The sequence below is a fragment of the Bidens hawaiensis genome, unplaced genomic scaffold (assembly GCF_021521415.1).
Source record: "Bidens hawaiensis isolate Kalapana, Puna unplaced genomic scaffold, B.hawaiensis_p1.1 tig00013993_1, whole genome shotgun sequence".
Lineage (NCBI taxonomy): Eukaryota > Viridiplantae > Streptophyta > Magnoliopsida > Asterales > Asteraceae > Bidens > Bidens hawaiensis.
Window position 1 is genome coordinate 364,301 of NW_027492202.1, and position 17,333 is coordinate 381,633.

Below are 17,333 nucleotides of genomic sequence, written 5' to 3' on the forward strand. Positions count from 1 at the left end.
AGGAGCCAAGGCTATTAGTAGGGTCTGAGGATGTTAGAATGTAGATTGATCATACATTCATACCTATATTCCAAAGGATAGAAAAGTTGTTTCTAAAAAGACCCTCAGCTCTGAGCTCGTAAGTCATAACTAGATAACTACTTATGTAACTATCTGCTTGTTTTAGTATAAAATTATTCATGGTTTTATTTTATGGTATTTTTTCACGATTGTGGGTGGTACGGTGTGTATAATTACATATGAGATGCAACTATACATACCGAATCTACGTAATTGACGAAAGGTATATTGTTGTGTCACATATGTAATTGTGCATATCGAACTCCCCAACGACAATTCATTACATTTAACGATTCTTTTAGTCATTGATACTTATACCCGGTTAGAAATGCTCAGTAGATAAATGATTCTTAGCTTAATTATACGTAGATTTGGTGGGTTTAAAGTTTGATCTAGAAAGAAGATATCGACAATAGAAGACTAAATGTTGGTCCAACAAAAGATAAAGATTCAGAAATAGAGAAAATATTGTTTGAAATCAGGCCAAACAACACGTATACGAAATTTTGATCTCAACAAGATTGTTTTTTTCAGATTATTATAATCTTTAACACTTACACACTAGTTACATAGGCTAACCATCTATTTATATTTAATAACTTCCTAAACATACAATTAACCAAACTTTTCTAATATAAAACTAGTAATTCTAATAACTGAAATAGACATGCGGTTAAATCAAACAATTAAAAGAACAAACATACTAACAAACATATCTGTTGACTCTTTTACAACACCCCCCTTTGACTTTCACTTTCTTTCAAAATTAACCTTTTAAGTTTCTTAATGATTGAAGAAACACTAAGTGACCCGGCAGATTAAGGATAATCTTAGGGTTAAGTAGATGTTTCCCACGAGGGTTAGGTATGACAAAGATGTTTCCCACGAGCTGTCACCTTGTGATTGGTTCATGGGTTGCTTTTGCCAGATCTTGTCTATTTGTCCATACCTTGGTAGGTATAGTACAAAAGATCTTTTAGAAGCGTACAGACTGGCTCTTTTGGGCGGGAATATTCCTGCCCTGCTCATTCCTTCTTCAGGTGACATTACTGAAGTATGAGTTAGTGCCTTATGCGTGTAGCCTTACTGTTAGTGCGAGTAGCCTTCCTTCTTGGCTTGTACCCACAGCTGCGGGGACAGGCAGGGTACTGTACCAAGGGAGGCTTTCCTGCGGGGACAGCTGGCTTACTGCGTGTAAGGTCTTCATCTCTGAGCATGGTGGGTCCTGCGGATCCAGTTGGTCTATGCGCAGACGTACCTCTTCAAGGTGAGTCTTGCGGGTCCAACTGGGCTTTGCGGGGACCTACCTCTTCAAGTCCCCCCAGTCCATTGTTCTTCTCATGAATTGTTAATAAGTGAGGTGAACTTTTGGACTTTAAGCAAGGGGTTTTAAAGAGAGGTTTTCGTTTTTTAAGGTTTTCCGTGGGGATTCTTCCCGCAGTTTTCCTAATGTCACTTGCAGAAATTCCCGACTTTTCTGCCTGATCTTTGGGTATGATGCGGGTAGGTGTGTAACCTCCTCGCAAGTCGGGAGCGTTGAGTTTCACTTGTATAGATTCTCCGAGGTTTTGGTAGTTTTAGACATAGTGATCAGTTATGTTAGACAACCAATTCCATCTTGAAGCTTCAAACAATCTAGTTCTCAACATTCCCGCCATGCGGGGATGTTATTTCTCTTTCCGCAAGCATGGCCCATAAGGTCCTTCTTGGCTTCAATTCCCTGCAAGTGCTAAGTATGTGAAGGGTTTCGCCTTGACACTGTACCCGCACTTGTCTTACGGTTTCTTGCTTTCCAAGATAAGGGGGTATATTTCCTCTTATTTTTGAATCTTTCTGAATCTTTTTGGGGAGTTGGTGAAAGGATAAGGACAGTCCAAACGGTTGAAGGGACGTTGGCGTCTTCTGACGGTTTCAGGACGTGCAAGAAGTTATGACGACGTGACAGCATGTGGTCAATCAGGACGCTTTTTCAGGCGCGTGGGCGCGAGTTTTATGGCACGCGCCCTTTTGACACCTGTTGCCAGCTTGCTTTATCCACACGTGTCGCCGTGTCATTGCTCCTGCGCCTTCTCTCTCATCCGCATTAAATTCATCGCATTCATTGCGATGAGTATATAAGGGGGAGAGGGTGTATTTCATCCACATCTTCACTTCACTCTCCTTTTCCTTTTAAGCGATTTCCGGCAAATACTCATCTTTTCCGGCGAGCATTCTCCTGAAACCGCTTTCTTAACACTAAAAAATGTCTTCTTCTACTCATGACCCAGAGGTTAACGTCGAGGAGTCCGACGTTTACCTCGAGAACCCGACGTCTACGTCCGATAAGGACGATAAGAGTACTGCTGGCGAGTGTCAGTGTACTCTTTCTGTCGATGTATACCATTACATCGTCAAGAAGTTCTTGCTGGAGCCTTATGAGCCTGAGTTTCCGGAGGCCAACCAGACGGTGTACGATGCCCCTAAGGGCAAGATAGGGGTTTACGCTTCGTTCTTCCTATACGGGAATCTAAGATTCCCATTAACGAAGTTCGTATACCGTGTTTTGGAGAAACATGGTGTTCATCTGACAGAGGTGCACCCAATGGCAATTGCCAAAGTTCACCATTTCGAATGGGTGTGCCGTATTTTGGGTATCGAGCCCCGAGTCGACCGCCTGATGACCTTATATACTTGGAGGTGCATCCAGGGTTGGTATACCCTTGTCACTCGGATCAAGGGTTTGAAGATCTGCGCTACTGAGCGTAGTCTTCGTTCTTGGAAGCGGGAGTTTTTCTACATTTCCGCTCGTGTCGTTCCCATCGCGATGACGTTCAAGAATGGGAGGGCACTTCCTAACCTTCACGCCTCCAACTACCAGGAGACGGAATGGTTCACCAAGATCTCCCAGATTCAGACTCCGGTTTATCGCTTCGCGAAGTCTGGGATGGTGATGTTTGGGATGAGCCGCGTGTGGAAGGATGCCGGGTCTGGGACGCCGCAAATACCCATCGTTCTCGAATACGGTTTGAACTATCTTCCTTTTGGTACGCCCCGTCTTTTGTGTTGGTTTAGGGTTTTCCTTCTAACATTTTTATCGTTTTTATTTCAAAAGGGAACAACTTACATTCGCTCTTGCACCCGCGGGAGACTGGTGGTCCCGCACGGTTGGGTACTCGTGATCTCGATGAGAACGAGTTGCCCATTTTGGAGCAGACTGCGGATAGATTCGTAGAGGTCTACCCGCCAGGCCACGAGATTTTAAGCGCCACTCGGACAGGTAAGGAGTTCTTTAATCCCCGTCCTCTTCATGCTCAAAATTCTGCTGGAATTCCTCTGATCTTGTCATCTTCTGATGAGGAATCCGCAGATGGGCCTTTTATTGTGAGGAAGAAGAAGGCGGCCGGTGTGAAGGGCAAAACGAAGGTTGCTACCTTCGTTGACCTGGGGAATCAGTCTGATTCCGAGACTGAAAATGAGGAGGCGGCGGGGAACCTTGGTGGTGGTGACGAGACCATTGTCTCAGAGGTTGAGACAACGGCTGTCACTTCCGAGCCACCAAGCGCTGCGAAGGTGACTGGCGTGAAGAGGCCAGTTTCATCGGGTCCATCTCCGCCTGTCAGGGCTTTCAAGATCAAGAAAACCAGTAAGTATACTTTTTGTGTACCCTTTCCGCATTTCCTTCCGCCTTTGTTTTTTATATCTTTTGTTTTTCTTCATGCAGGAGTGGACTTATCTGCTTTCGAGAGCGGTGCGGGAGGAAGCGGTTCAGGACCCACGACGATAGGTTTGGTCAACCTATCCGAGGCGATGACCCAGGCGGCTGCGCCTGTTTCTGGTACTGGTTCAGTTGCTCATACTGTTGAAGCAACTGTTCCGGTTATGACGTCATCTGTCATGGCTGCTGTGCCGACGATGGCGTCCAGTTTCGTTGCTGCGTTGAGCAGTTCAACTTCTCCGCCGGCCGTCAGTGCCATCTTTACTACATCCTTCACCGGACCGGCGATGACTTTTTCTGTGAGCTCATCCACAGCGGCTACCACGGTTATGAGTTCATCTCAAATGAGTTCATCTCCGATGGTCTCTACCTCAGTGGCTTCTACAGTGTCACATTCGGCGTCAGCTACCTCGTCCTTGGCCGGTTCTTCATGTATGTTTAGAGTTGGGACCTCTAGACTTACCCTGTTGATGAGGGAGTCCAATCTTTGCTTCCTTCCCATCTCCTTGACCTCTTGGATGGATATCCTTTAGGTTCAGGTGATGGGTTTAGCGGCTATCGGCCTGTTATCGACCTACAGGTGCGTGGGGTTACTTTGGCCTGTTATCCCTCCTTGTCATTTTTTCTTAACTGTTTTGTTGTTGCAGTTTCAGATTCCAATGAGGTCTATGCCCCAAGGTGGAATATCCGCCGAGGCACGACTCTCAGGACGGCTGCAGACTGCGTCAACTGGGCGCGCCATGCCGCTCCAAGCGGTGCATTGGGGGAGGCCATGGTTAGTTATCAGGAAGGCCGGTTGTCTACTGAGCTCCGAATCCTTCTTGCCCGGATGCAGCCGCGTGTCGAGTTACTTTGTCGTGAAAACGACAAGTTAAAGACTGCGCGTAGCTTGGAGGGGGCTCAGGTGCGATTGCTGCGGGAGGAAAACAAGAAGCTTGCTGCCACCGCTGCTGAGAAGAAAAAGGCCTTCAAGGATCTTGAGGCCAAAATCCAAGCCAGGCATGAGGCTCGTTCCAAGGCTACTCAAGTTGTTAATGAACAATTTAGGTTGGCTAAGGAAACGGCGCGTAATGCCACTGAAAGGGCCACAAAAGCTGAAGCCGTTGCTGAGCCTCTACGCCCTGAAAATGAGGAACTGAAAGCCAAACTGGAGAAGCTTCAGCAGGCTCATGAGGCTTTGGCTTTGGAGGACGCCAAGAAGCTACAGGAGCTCTTGGATCAGAAGGGTGTGCTTGATCGCACTGAGCGTAAACTTAAAGGCGTTGAGGAGGCTGCTGCCAAAGAAGTGTTGCTTGCCAACCTTAATAAGAATGAGGCCGAACGCGCACGCGATCAAGCTCAAGCTACCCTTCAAGAGTCCTTGTCCAATAACGATTGGCTTCTACGAGAAGCGTTGCCGCAGGTATGCATAGCTCACTTATTCTTTGCTTTTTGCTTTTTTCTTTATACTTAGAAAAGTATTTTTTTTGGTAGGTTGTGCATCGGATTTTCGCGAACACATTCTATGATGATGCCATGAGTGCAGCCCTCAACGCTTCTCATGAGGATGGAGAGAAAGCTGGTTTCTTGCTTGGTCTAGGATTTGCAGAGAAAGGCATCACGCCTTCCAAATTTCCTCTACATGATGTTGATACTGAAGCTGCCTACGACCAAGCTGTGAACCAGTATGCTGCTTTTTCTCATCCGGTTGTGGAGAAGGTGAACGAAGTTGCTGCTGCTGATGACGGGCTAGCCGTTCTCAAATCTTTCCTTGAACAGCCGCAGCCAACTGATGGTGCGGGTTCAAGTGGGTTTGGAGGGAGTGGTCCCGAAGCCTGAATCTTGAGATTCCTCCCAGCCGTTAGGATAGATTTGTACTTTTTGTAGGCGGGTAGATACCTAGCCATTTTGTAATGCTTGAACAGCTTTTAATGTGAATATAAATGTTTTGTTAACGCCTTGCCTTGTAAACATTATATGATTTGCTCATGCATATTTTAGTTTAACTCAGCAATTTTCTAAGTGTTTTGAATAAGTTAACCTTTCGACGCGTGTCAGATAATAGGTTAATGTTCCGTTTCCTCTATCATGATTGTGCAGGTAGGACCGTCACTTTCACTTAGTAGGATAACCAAACTTCATCTATATCTGACATGCGTGAAGGTTTTCCTCATCTTCCCCTTAGAAATTTTTACTGTTTTTGTGTTTATGCGGGTTGTGCCGCTTTCCACACGCAACGACTTACTTCCTCCCTCACTTATTTATGCGGTGAATACCGGCATATCAGTGTGGTCGGTTCATAAGTATAAAGGTAAGGCTATCAACATCAATGTGATAAGGAGAATCATTTCCATTAGAAGTGGCTCTAGGCCTGTTCGTTACAAGTTTGGAATTGATCTACATGTAGCATCTGCGTAATTGAGCTCCATTCCATATTCTTGGGATGGGGGTGCCATCGAGCCTTTCGAGCCGGTATGCGCCCTTTCCCAGAATTTCTTTAATAATGTATGGCCCTTCCCAGACTGGGGCCAGCTTTCCTGGGCGCTCCTGGTTCGAAGCCTCGTTGTTACGCAGTATGTAGTCTCCTATATTGAAGTTGCAGAGTTTCACCCGCGTGTTGTAGTACTTTTGCATTTGTCGCTTGTAGTTCTCTTCACGCGCTGCGGCTAAGTCTCTGCGCTCCTCGGTTAGCATAAGGTCTAACCGTCTTTCCGCATCATTGTCTTCTGGTTGAGTTATGACTCTTGGTGAGGGTAGACTAATCTCGATTGGAACCATGGCTTCAGTGCCATAGGTGAGGCTGAACGGGGTTTCGCCCGTGCTTGCTTTTTTCAGCGTTCTGTTTGCCCAAAGGACATGTGGAACTTCGTTCACCCAGCCGGATCTATGCTCCAAGAGTCTTTTCTTTATGCCATTGACGATGCTTTTGTTTGCTCTTTCCACCTCACCATTACCCTGCGGGTGTGCCACTGAGGTAAATGTGTGGGTGATTTGAAGCTCTTTCAGCCAATTTTGTAGCCTCTGGTCAGCAAAGTTGGTGCCGTTATCGCTCACCAAATTCTGGGGAATGCCCGTGATCATAGCAACGCCCTCGGCTGTTGGCCATCCCATCATCCCATGGACCGAAGACACCACGGCATTAAATCTTGCCATCCCATCTCTCCCGAAGAGAATGTTGTATGTGTGGTGTGGCTTCCTCATTACAACGAAGTCCACGTCTTCTGTGCGGGAGTACTTCCCGTCCGTGAGAGTGACGGGGAAGGATAGGATACCCAATGGGGTGTTTGTGCTGCCATCGAACCCTTCCATCGAGGTGTAAACTGTTTCTAGGCGTTCTTTGTCTTCGTCGTCTAGCTTGTCGAAGAACTGCCTATACATGACCGTTGACGAAGCGCCATTATCAGCAAGAGTGCGGGAGGTGATGTAGTGCCCCAACTGGCTTTTGATGACTATGGGGCCTTCTTTGTTGGGCCCTCCTGGCACACGCGGGAAGCGCACTTCAGCTTCCTTCCATGCACTTGGCTCTGTTGTTCGTCGTTTTCTTTCTCTGACGTTGCCATGAACCATGTGAATGCTGATGTCGACGGGTTTTCGTCCATTGCCCTTGTACCGATTGTCATTCCTCCCTCCCTTCTTGATTGACGCCACGAGGTGTGTGAGTTTCCCATCTTTGACGAATGTTTCGACGATATCCTTCAAAGATGTGCACTCCTCCGTGGTGTGGCCTTTTGTCCCGTGGAAGTCACATGATTTGCTCTGATCAGCGTTATGATGTTGTCGGATTATTGGAGCCTTTGGCCATGGGAGCTTCTCGGTGGCAAATATCTCGGTGACGCTTTTGGTGAGTGGCGTCCATCTGGGATTCCGGTTCGACGAGTGCATGTTGTCCCTTCCGCCTAAGAGAGGGCGAGAGCTGGATGAGGTGTCAAAGTTTATCCTTGACTGCCAAATACCAAGCTTCCTCTTTTTATTTTGTCGGGCGGTACGGACGTTATTTTCTCTTGTTCTCTGCGTGTAGAGGTTTGTGCTCTGGGGAAGATTTCTACCCAGTTGCTTCTCCGTTTCGGCAAAGCGTTTAGCTGCCGTCATGATGGCATCCCACGTGGATGGCATGCCATCTTTACCTGTCAACGTGCGGATGAGCTCTGGGTACTCAGTGCCCTGGATGAAAGCGGCGCGAACAAGATCTTCGCTTATAGTGCCCAGACTTAGCTTATTTGAGTTGAAGCGAGTGATGAAGTCTAGCAAAGATTCGTCTTCCTCTCGGATGCAGTTGAGGATCGTCCATTGTTCTTCAGTATATTTTCTTTGTTGACTGAAGTGCTGGCTGAACTTGTGCTGGAAGTCTGCCCAATCATAGATGTGGTGGACCGGTAGACAATAGAACCACGCTCTGGCTGCACCCACGAGCGTCATCTGGAACATGTAACACCATGTGGGTTCCGTCCAATTACTGACGGTTGCCCCCGCTATAAATCTGTTCAAGTGATCGTCCGGGTCAGATATGCCATCGTAAGTGCCTATGTTGGACATCTGTTTGGCACTCTTTGGAGCGATTGCTTCCGCAATGTCCCTTGCAAATTTGGACGTTCCCGCATTCGCAACAGTTGGTCTGAAAGTTTTGGAGAAGTCACGTGGGTTTCCCCCCGTGTTCTTTGGTTTGAAGTTTCCCTCGAAATTTCTTCTCGAGTGGAAGTCTGCTTCTTTACGCTTCCTTTTCGCCTTATGACGAGGGTTTGCGTCACTGTCAGATTCTTCCCAATCTTCATCATCCAAATACTCGCAATCATTGCTCATGTTGAGCTGTTGTCGAGTGCTTCCGAATTCGCCGTTGGCCTGTTGGAGTGAACGTAAACGTTCGTCCAACTCGGCTTGGAATTCTTTCTGACGTGCTTCCGCCCAAGCTTTAACTTAATCTAGTATTTGTCGGGGAAGCCTCGTCTGTTGTTTCTCCAACTGGGTATCAATGAATCCCAGGGGAGGATTGTTTACTGCACTTGCCCCGGGTTGGGTAACCGGGGTAGTGTTCGTAAACATTGTGTATTCACCGGTTGTGGTTACCGGAGTTTCTTGGTCACTCGGTGGCTTTGGCATCGGAGTAACCTTAACCATCTTTCCAGAAGTTTGAAAAAACTGAGAAAAAGAAGAACTAGTTCTAGCTTAATGCACGGATGGCGCCAATGAAGAAACACTAAGTGACCCCGGCAGATTAAGGATAATCTTAGGGTTAAGTAGATGTTTCCCACGAGGGTTAGGTCCGGAAAAGATGGTTATTCTTCTCAACCTGCAAAACAGACACCGTAAGCTCGTCACTGAGAAAGGGGGGGGGGTTCCTCCTTGTGACCACCCTCCGGCGTGAGAATCAGACTACATTGCTCTGAATATAAGTGTATATTGAGAGAAATAGCTAGAGAGAAGATGATGATACCGTTCCAAGGTGTTGGAGTATTTATAGCCGAATGTAGGTTTCCAAGCAGGTACGGCCAGCTGTATAATATTCCTTTACCACCAACTATGGGCTATGTTCGTGCCACGATGGGAGTTGGTGGGTAGGCAGCGGCTGATAGTGACATTTTATACTGGAGCGTGCTCCTCCTCGTACTATTGTCGGTGAGCTGTCACCCTGTGATTGGTTCATGGGTTGCTTTTGCCAGATCTTGTCTATTTGTCCATACCTTGGTAGGTATAGTACAAAAGATCTTTTAGAAGCGTACGGACTGGCTCTTTTGGGCGGGAATATTCCCGCCCTGCTCATTCCTTCTTCAGGTGACATTACTGAAGTATGAGTTAGTGCCCTATGCGTGTAGCCTTACTTTTAGTGCGGGTAGCCTTCCTTCTTGGCTTGTACCCACAGCTGCGGGGACAGGCAGGGTACTGTACCAAGGGAGGCTTTCCTGCGGGGACAGCTGGCTTACTGCGTGTAAGGTCTTCATCTCTGAGCATGGTGGGTCCTGCGGATCCAGTTTGTCTATGCGGAGACGTGTCTCTTCAAGGTGAGTCTTGCGGGTCCAACTGGGCTTTGCGGGGACCTACCTCTTCATTGAAGCTAGTTACACGAGCTTTAAAGCTAGTTATTTATAATTAAGAAACATTTTTTTACTAAAAAAGAAAGTGGGTCATTGGTCTTACCAAACCCAGATAACTTTTAAACGAGTAATAATATTTAATTTATTTGTAAAACTATTTCATCATCAAACCTTAAATACAATATTAACTTCCTTACAATAAATACAATTAAAATTTTTAAAAAATATTCATGATATTATAAACAAAAAATGTGTGTGTGTGTGTGGTGGGGGGGGGGGAGCTTATTTTTTAACAAATGTTGTACATCCATTTAATGATTAATTTTGTAATTTACAATTTTACATACGTGGTAGCAACGATTAAAGGGACAACACATTCGTTGAGGTACAAATCATCAAAGTCACAAGTCACGTAAGTGTCCAATTGTGGGCCACGCCTATTTGTCACTGATTTTACCTGTAACTTCTTACTGTTTTCTTTTAACTAATCGTATATAGTGACATAGTGTATCATTTGTCTTGGCTAAGACATTGATGTAAGTGGAACCACAATTGTGGCCATTTTTTGCGATTTTGGTATGTTACTAATTGATTGGTGCATGCTCGTTCCTCGGGTCATAATGTATTGTTTGCATAACAATTCCACTTTGAAGTTAACTTATTCGCTCGGCCAATAGTCAGATTCTACTTTTATATTTAGAGCAAGAACTAGGTGTCTTAATCGGCGTGTTGCACCAGGCTGTTGTTTTTGCTTTCAAATATTAAGAATTGACGATGTCTGCACTAAATATTGTACAAAAAACTCCGCGTTTTGGTGGATAATCGACACGAATTCGATAGAAATCAGGTTACAGAACCGAAAGTAAAGCAAAAACAATTGACCACACAAAATACAACAAATTAACAAATTTGAACAAAAAGATGCAGCGAACAAAAACACACACACACGCATGTTGCTTACAAGAAATGACGCGAATTCGTCCGAAATCGACGGAAACGCGTGTTGCGGCTGTGGGTTAACACGAATTCGGCCGGAATCATTGGAATGTATCGACGATAATAAAAACCCGTGTTTTGCGGCGGCGAATTGACACGAATGTGGTCGGTATCAACGACATCAACACTAAATTGTAAACATAGAATTTGGTCGTTATCGACAGTATGACCTATATTGTCGGCTAAAAAGAATTTAGCATAAAATAAAAAGACTGAAGTGCCAATTTTGAAATAAAACACCCAATCGAGAATCCGGAAACAATAAACTTCTCCCCTTGTGACCCTCAACATTTTAGCCCTGTATGTGGTTGAGGCCGCTCCTTACAACAGACCCCCTTGGCGGTCGTCTCTTTCCGGTCCTTGAACCGAATAGGCGAATACCCGAATACCCTTTGAGCAACCCCAAATTTTTGTATGTAGGTTTTAGTTGTAGGTTGAGTTTCAAGTTGAATGCTATTCTAGCAACCTTTGAGAGTTATTATATGTTAGTTTATTACTAAATTGTTGTTAAATGTTAACTTGTTAATTAGTTGTGAATTTTAGATAGTATGAAAATTTTGAACAAAATGAAGTTAAAAACCAAATAGAAAACTATGCATTTATGAACGGAATAAAAAACCTTAGATCTGAACTCGCAACCCAAAATATTTTAGTGACCCTGACTCAATTCGATAAAAAAATTTCAATGACCCGACATGACAGTAAATCCATCATGATGCCCGAACATTGAAAATTTCCTACATCTATGAAAAATCGGTATTTGTCACCATTCATATGCTATAATTATTAACCAAAATTATTATCAAATCATGAATATACATTTAAATTATTGCAAACCTTTTTAGTAGATGCATGTATTTGCATTCTGCAACAGTGGTCTATTTGGCTCGTCTTTGGTTGTTTGTCTTCTGGTTCTAGAGTAACGCTTGTTGAGTCTCAATGATGGTTCAATTATAGCTAGGCAATACTATTGCCTAATGTCCTCTTATCAGATTTTAATTTTCTTTTCATCTTTTGATGACTAATTGACTATAATAAGCATGCATGTCTAGATTGATGGTTCATTTTCAATATTTGGTCCGTCTTATCTATGTTCTTCTTATTACAACCGTAACACTTTAATGAAAATAGTCCGGATATAGGAAGGTAAATGATACAAGCCGTTCATGAACTACACGTATCTGTTTGTTTAAAACTCGAGACAACTCAAGCTAAATCAAACTGAAGTTAATTTGATAAGCGAGTTCTATATTGTAATCAAAACAAGCATATGCATTACTCTGTACTATAATTTATAAAACCTAAAATCTAAAACACTGGAAGTTCAGAAGTTATGTAAAATTAGATATCGAGTGACGTGGCAAGGCAATCTAATCACATGGAACTAGATTTGGCATTCTGCATTCATGCCATTTTATTTGAGAAGATGATTTTGTTCCGAGTCTTTCAAATACACCACACGCTGTGAGAATGATACCGTATAAAACCTTGCTTTTCTGAGTCCCAAAATTGCTAGTTTCATAATAATGCAGCAAGTCACGAATAAAAAAAAAGCAAAGATGGGAGGAATGTGTCACCAATTGCTAACAAATTACCAAACTAATGTGACAAAATAATAAGTGAGGAGATGATCACTCGTTTCTTTGTATTCTCTACATAATCTACATTTCCGTCTTCCAAACATGAATGTTTACTTTTTTAAGAACCCAAGTATTCCACTTAAACATAAACGAAACATCCAAATTTGAGTTATTGAATAATATCTTTTTCATTGAGGATAATGAGAAAATTCCAAAAGATTTGCTATGTCAAATCCAACGGTCCGGGTTGTTGGTGTAAATAAAGTGATAAAAGTATTAACTTTAAAGAAAAACTAAAACTTAAAAAAAAAAGAAAAAAAAACAACTTTACCTAAATAATTTGTTGAAATTAAAACAGGGTTCACCAATCACCACCTTTTGTACTTGCAAACACCTTCCCAATATGTCCCCACACACAGTATTCCACGTTTAGTCGTTATTTTCCCTTTTTGCTATTCATTTCCCATGCTACAAAACACACCTTCACTCACTTCATCCTCCACACCTTTCCCATTATGGAAACCCAAAATAACACCACATTCTACTCCCACTCCACCACCGGTTTCAACCTCAACATAATCCACAACCACCACCATGATAATGATGATCAACCGCAACAACAAGAACAACCACAATTACAACATTTCATAAACACAAACAATAATAATAATAATAATATTAATAACATCACAACTAAAGAGTACATGTTTGAAAAACCATTGACACCTAGTGATGTCGGAAAACTAAACCGTCTAGTTATTCCTAAACAGCACGCCGAAAAATACTTCCCACTAGCCGAATGCCAGAACGGATTGCTGCTGAGTTTTGAGGACGAGACCGGGAAAATGTGGCGGTTTCGGTATTCGTATTGGAACAGTAGTCAAAGCTACGTGTTGACCAAGGGATGGAGTCGGTATGTTAAGGAAAAACGTTTGGATGCTGGTGATATTGTGTTGTTCCAACGACATGTGTTGGATTGTGAACGTATGTTTATCGGGTGGAGAGGACGGTTTGCAACCGTGCCAGTTCAAGATACGATGGTGGTGGCCACATCGGCCACGGTTAGGCAGCCAGGTGGTTGTGCTCAGTCTAGTTATCCTTTGCACCGCCAACCTGACTGCCTTCATGCAGGTAATATTATTATTATTGTTATTTACCTTTAGGGTAACATTTTTACATGTGTTATAAAAGTTATGTCACATGACTCAATAGAGTAATTATTGGATATATTTATAACCACAGATTTTTATATGTATGATGGATGGTTGTGATTTGTTGCTATAACGTGCAGGCAGTTACTTTTTCTTTTATTTATTTATTTTTGTGATAACGTGTGGAGTTACCAAAACACTTGACTTTTAAAATCCAAATATATGTATACTTATCAAAATTAAAGGTAAATTAAAAATAAATAATACACCTTTTGTGCATTAACTAATAATAATCTCTTTTCAAAAAATCTTTGCCACTAATCCAATTTTTTGACTATTTTTTTTAATGGATCTCTGTTAAAAACATTTAGCGTCGTTAAGTGTTTTTATGAATTTCAAATTGATAATTTAGAGCTTTTTATCAGAAAAAAAGATACGAGTCGACTGATATAAAACTTATCTCGAAACGATGATTCAAATTACTTAGTTTTTGTTAATTGAAAATTCAAACACCCGAATTGAAACACTGTTTCTTCGCTTGGATCACCATTTCAATATATATTCTAAATCAGTCGACTCGTATCAAATTATATAAAAGTTATATATACAATATATATTTTCCGGACGCCTTCAGTTATACATAAATAACAAATTAAAGCTAAAAGCATTAAAAATTACATAATGTACTTCTAAAAAATGTCACGGGAGAGGGAGAGAGATATTTATAGTAAGTGGTTACATGATGATAGTATATATGTCGGTTAAAATAATTGATATGCATGTGTGTTTATATGATTCTCCTAGTTGTTTACTTAACTGATTTTATTAAACGCCTCTGGCTAGCTAGTTTTTGAAGGCCACAAATTATTTGTTTTTGTATAAAATGAAAATATGTAGAGATTTATGAAAACGTGGACACTTACCAAAGAGGATCAGTAGCAACAAGACGATTGAGGCTGTTTGGAGTTAACCTAGAGTGCCAAGACACTTCTGAGTCATTAGATACATATGGTTCGGACCACGGTGGTCAATCAGTCCATCAATATAACTTCAATTCCAACAATATGCATCACAACATATGGTTAGTTATATGCTTTTTTTCACGTTTAATTGTTGATACACAATGAATCCAACCTTATCCTAGTATAACAAAGTAGATCAAATCTTAAGTCTTAACACAGTTGTGTCTGATTTGATTTCTATTAATTAATATTTCAAAAAGAAAATATTTTCTAGATTTTCCTGTAAGGATAAATATGTTCAACATAGATTTGCCTAGCTCCTTTAACCAAAATAATATCTTTGATCTATGATCCACGTGAATCCTCTACTACATTAATATAGTATTAGTTTTGGTCAAATTTTCTACTAAAAAGGTGGGAGTACTTAATATCGTAATCTATTATAACTCGAAACCTGATTCAAATAAATTTTTTCTTATAAGAGTGGCTTTCTTTCTTAATGATTTTCCTATATGAATTAGACCTGAAACGTTAAACTTAGTATGAACAGTTTACATCTCGTATCATATTTGCTCACTTAGGTATTATAGATAGTTAAAAAAACTTATAAAATTATTAAAGCTGATGTGGAAAACTTGTATTATATTTTTTTATTAAAAAATCTAATTTGAAAACCAAAGTTGGTCGAAACTAACTTTAAAAGATTGTGATTTGTGGATGTAGTTTTCCTTTTTCTATTTTGGGATTTTTAAAATAATGAATCTTGGTGGGCCCTAACAGAATTCTTTGTGTGCTATGTAACAGATTACAGATGAGATACCACCAACATGAAGGATAAGATCTCTGAGTCTAAATTATTTTTTATTGGATGGCACAAAATGAGGGAGATCCCAGATTTTCAGGCAGATTTCTTTTTTTCTATTCTAGTTTATAACACTAATAAAATGACCACTCTCTAAAAGGACCCAAGTCGTATATCCATTGGGTCAAAAACCCTAAAAAAGATATGGTGTCGGATGGAGTAAATGTAACACTATATCAAGTTTACAAGTATTATGGGAATGAGTTTGTTACCATTAGAGCTTGTGCTGCTGTGCAAGCTTCAAATGGCAAAGCCATGGACATCATATTGAGGATGTCTGTTTGTGATGGAAGAACGAGAAAAATTCATAGGGACGAACAAGGTCACAGACAAGTTGTTGCCTGTTGGCCCCTAGCTTTCAGTTTATTTGTTTTTTTAATAAAATTTAAGTTATTTTTAGTTGTTTTAATAAAGTTTTTAAGAATTTGTATATATTTATATGTTTGTACATACTTATCTACGAAATTGTATATATTTTTTTATAGTATACGAAAAACTAGATAATTTATTACAATGAATAAATTGTTTGGTAAAAAGATGTAAAAAAGCTAATGCCAGATCCTTAATGATGATAATCATTGCATTATATTGTAGATGGTCTCAACAAGAAAAATAGAACACACAATTTAAGTAGAGCCATCGTTAGTATAAAGAAAATGATATCGCGAGTTCAAACACGAGTGGACTGAATCGAGGATGAATAAACAAGTTTGGGAATGCGACCATTCCCAAATTCATGGGTTTCTTTTTATAAGGGCGGTAGGGCGTTCTTGGGTACCCCATGGCAGGTAGGATTTGTTGAGCAGGTACACCAAACTTGCAATCTCGGGTTGTAGTAGTCGGCGAAAGATGGATGAGGCCGTTGTCCAACAGCTATAAAGCCATTGTAATTACAGGGAAAAAAATGCTTTAACCTTTTAAATATCTCACTCTTTTTACCAGTTTAATTCACCAAAATCCAATATTTACATACACAATACCTAAATATCTCTATGGATTCACAAAAATCAAATGTTGGTTGAAGCTAGAGATCTCGAGAAGCCAGCTCAAAAAGAGGTAATTTAAGCTCGAGAGGAAGTGATTTAGGGTCGACTCCAAATCGGTGTCAACTGCAACAAATGTTTACATAACACCCATACCCATACCCACACCCACAAATGACCATGTAATGCCAAGACTTCCTACTCTTAATGCATCACGCCAATATCAATAGCCTTTGGAAGATTAAATGACAATCTGAACGGTACGATGTGGATGTAATTCTAAACCGAAAACGTGAAATTGCGAGCAAATATTAGTAGCCTTGTAAATTTTAGATTTTATTTAAATTGATATATGTAATTTTTAATTTCTAATGGAAGTTTATTTTTATTTTTGTTTTTAAAAGTACAATTTATGCTTTATTTTATTTTTTTAAAGAAAGAAATGTTTTAAGGTATTTAAAAGGAGTCGCGACACTGAAGATGAGGTTTGTGGGGTAATTAAGGTTAGTTGGTGGAAAATATGACGTGTCAATGCAGGATTTGTGAAGTTTCATAGTATCCAAAATAAACACCCTCAGGGCCCTTAATAAAATAAAATAAAAACAAATATTATGAGGAATTTGGAGCATTGAAAGCTGGCAGAAATGCAGAATAGAAAGAATGGTCCAATGCTGTGTAGTTGGCAACTGCTATGATTCAGCAGATTAGACATCATGTGTATGCATAGTAAACATAGTACACCAGTTACATATAGTAAAACATAGTACCTGCAACCCAATTATGATCTGTTCTCTTTATTACTGCCTGAATATTAATGTTGTTATGCAGTTACATTTTATTTTAGAGAAAATTCCCAAAATAAGCAGGTGAGTAGAGAGATTTCAAAAATAATCATCCCTTTTAAAAAATCCCCAAAATGGTTCGTCCAAATCAGTGACGAAGCTTGGGCAAGTTCGTCCCGGGGGGGGGGGGGGGTCGCTAAGCTTTGCCCTTGATCCCAATTTCTAAAGCCTAAATGAAATTTTCCAAAGGTGTGCCTA

At 41.2% G+C, this 17,333-nt stretch overlaps 1 pseudogene across 1 annotated transcript; it reads left to right on the forward strand.

Moving 5' to 3' along the window:
- Positions 1-12,490: 12,490 nt before the first annotated feature.
- LOC143545696 (B3 domain-containing protein At2g36080 pseudogene) lies at positions 12,491-17,137 on the forward strand (annotated as a pseudogene). Its single transcript, XR_013137477.1, has 3 exons — positions 12,491-13,466; positions 14,384-14,567; positions 17,122-17,137. The product of XR_013137477.1 is annotated as a B3 domain-containing protein At2g36080 pseudogene (transcript).
- Positions 17,138-17,333: the final 196 nt, after the last annotated feature.